At 32.4% G+C, this 3,516-nt stretch overlaps 1 pseudogene; it reads right to left on the reverse strand.

Annotated features, from left to right (window-relative positions):
- Positions 1–3,207, reverse strand: part of LOC111089270 — a 29,064-nt pseudogene extending 25,857 nt beyond the window's left edge.
- Positions 3,208–3,516: the final 309 nt, after the last annotated feature.

Here is a 3,516-nt window from a genome sequence, read left to right on the forward strand (position 1 = left end):
TTGACTACAAGTCTGATCATTTAGTCAACTTATACTAGTCTAGTACGGTCCAAGGCGGATGTACGTACAGCAGTACATAGATATTGTAAGACTAGTCTACAACTTGATACATGGATTAATACTGACATGATATTGAAAGAAATAGTCCTACCAATCTTGATACATGGATTGATACTGACATGATATTGAAAGAACTAGTCCTACCAAACTTAATACATGGATTGATACTGACATGATATTGAAAGAACTAGTCCTACCAAACTTAATACATGGATTGATACTGACATGATATTGAAAGAACTAGTCCTACCAAACTTGATACATTGGTTGATACTGACATGATACTGAAAATCTAGTCCTATCAGTCTTGATACATGGATTGATACTGACATGATATTGAACGAACTAGTCCTACCAAACTTAATACATGGATTGATATTTACATGATATTGAAAGAAATATTCCTATCAAACTTCATATATTGGTTGATACTATCATGATATTGAAAGAACTAGTGCTACCAAACTTAATATGTGGGTTGATATTGATATTATACTGAAAGAAGTAGTCCTGTTAAACTTAGTGTATGCCATACCCAGTGGCACAGCAGTAAGTCTGAAAGATTATAACGCTAAAAACGGGTTTCGATACCTGTGATGGACACACTACAGATAGCCCATCGTGTTGTTTTGTGCTTAGCTACAAACTTAATACATTGTTTGATACTGACGTATGGGAAGTGTAATAAGTTCATTGCAGATTTGACAATAATATCTTTCGTTTAACTGAAATTGCACTAACTTAAATCAGATAGTAAATCAAATAGTAAAATGTCGAGGTTAGGATTTTATATAAATTAATATGCAAAGCGTCAAATATAGTACAAAACCTAACACAAACGCTCAGATAATCAAAGAGAAAGAATCCATAGAACTCAAAATACCACCTTTAAACTACGTACTCTTCAACGCTACAAGTTTAAAAAACGTACTGATTCACACTGAAGTATAAAAATATATTTTTAACATGCATTGTTAGAGAATATGTAGTTTAAACGAGGGTGGTACAACACGTTGTAAGATTGTAGTATTAAAAGTGTCAGTATTTCTAACTACGTAAGTTAAAGAGTGCCTCTTTCAAAGATGTAATGTAGAAAGGCACATTTTTTTATTGTTGTAAAGTTGGATCAAGATGAATTATATTCTATACATTTATCACAGCAGTAGTAGAATACTATTCCAACATGTAATAATTACCTTTATGCTTTTAACGTATCATACTAAGCCTTCTAATATTATAAGCAAAATGCGCCATTTAAAGATGTAATACACTATATAGTTTATATTTTATTCATATACTATAAAAACCGTTGCGGTCAAACGATGAATACGTATTCATAAAAGATGTATTTTATAAATGTACTATTAAACAACATGACTTTAAACGCGTAAGGTTAAAAGTTCGACTCTTTACACGGCAATGTAGGCCTTGTAAAAAAAACGTTGAACTAAGTAGCACATATATTATACAATAATCTCGAGCAGAACAGATGCAACAGAAATGTTACTGAAGATATATAGTATTAAACATATGTAATTTTCATGTTATACTCACTGAAACATAATACCCTGATCGACAGTAAACTCCCTGTAGCATAAAAATAACTAACGTAAAGAAACCAGGATTATTAAGAGTAATATATAAAAATTAAAAAACGACATTTTTTTTGGGGCCCAACGAAAATAAAATCTTTATTATTAATTACAGCCGACTAGTTTCGGTAACACAGTCATCTTCAGGTCTAGCATCTACGGTAATTATCATCAGTGCTAGTAACTAATAGTAATAATATACATTTTACTTTTCATCGTGCCAAAAAAAACAAATAGGGCGGTTTTTGTTTTTTTTTACTCTTAATATAGCAGGACAATGTGCCTGAAATGATATGATAAAAACCTGGATTACCTGGAAAACCAATTTATTAGACGTAGGAGAATACAAAGAAAGGACACTCACCAGATCTCCTAAACCTTTCTTAACCTGTTGACAAAATAACCTTGCTCTTACTTATCGGTATGTCGATACTCTTCCCGTCATCGTAGTTTTTAAGCCACGTGTTTGCCTAACACTTCCTTCTGACGTAACTGAAGAAATACACTGACGTTGCTGAAGCTTTGGTTGGAGTAATTAACAAATGAAGGAAGGACCAAGTAAGGAAGAGGGTGATAATACTTAGAAAGGAGTATGAACTGAAATGACATACTGCAACACCATTACCATGATATTAAGATTGAGAATTTATACCAGTAATTAAACTTGTATTTGAATACGTGTGCACGAGCAGCGGACAAAGACTACACCAACGGAACTAGCTGGCCATAGATGGCTCACTAGCGCCCCCGAAACACAAGCAATCGATGAGGCTTGGCCGATTGTATAGCAAGCTGTCTGTCATCAATAACATACGAAAGGTTCACAATAGGAACAAAATAATGTGTACTATTACATCAGCAGATATAAAACTTCAACTTATAAGCTGTCCGGAAAGATAGATGAAATAAAGTTAATAGGTTTAAACAAAACTTATAAATTGTTCCGAAGGAGAAATTAAACAATATTTATACGTAAAACTAATATGTTGTCCGAAATAATAGTTGAATCAAGGTTTATGAATATAACAAAAACGTATATGTTATGCAGAAGGATATAATAAGTAAGGTTTGTAGGCTAAAATATATTTTTTTTCCCCAATATCCACATTCCTTTAAAAATAAACTCCGAACAAGAAATAATTTTGTGTTGAATGAGTAACTGATAGATGTGTTAACCTAAATGAATAACGTTCTGTTACTTCAATTAAACCTTCCTGTAAAACTTGTTTTTGTGACACCAGTTATATCCATCTCCAACAAACCTGTAATATTGAAGCTACATAACTATAACAAAACCTGTAACATAAGCTTTCCTTATTTATAACAAATCTGATTCTGTCTTTACTCTAATATCATGCTTTAAGCCTCACTTACTCGACACCCTACAGTATTATCTTTGTTATCCTACTAGAAACCAGCAATAGGATCTACACTTACTTATTTCACATCATACAGTGCCATCTGTATTTACACTCATTACGTCTTAATTTGAACTATAGTTCCTTCTTTCATGCCGTACCATCTTTATTTACGTCTTTTCACTTCTTTTACACCAAGGATACATACTATCTCTGTTCACTTTTTACACACTGTAGTATTAATAGGGTACGGCCAATCAGGGAAAACATTAGGCCTCTACGTCACAGATTCTCCTTTCAATTTTACCTTTAGTGAAATTAGGCGAGAAATCTGTAACATATATATGTAATCATTAAATATATTGTGAAATAATGATTTAGGCACGAGCTCTAACGTTATTCAAATACCCAAATTGTTTTAGATTACTTTATTGGTGATTGAAAGGTACTTAAAAAACCCATTAGTGTTGTATACAAATTACCGTTATAAGAGACTTGACTGTAGT

Source organism: Limulus polyphemus, unplaced genomic scaffold (assembly GCF_000517525.1).
Source record: "Limulus polyphemus unplaced genomic scaffold, Limulus_polyphemus-2.1.2 Scaffold5731, whole genome shotgun sequence".
In the NCBI taxonomy this organism is placed as follows: Eukaryota; Metazoa; Arthropoda; class Merostomata; order Xiphosura; family Limulidae; genus Limulus; species Limulus polyphemus.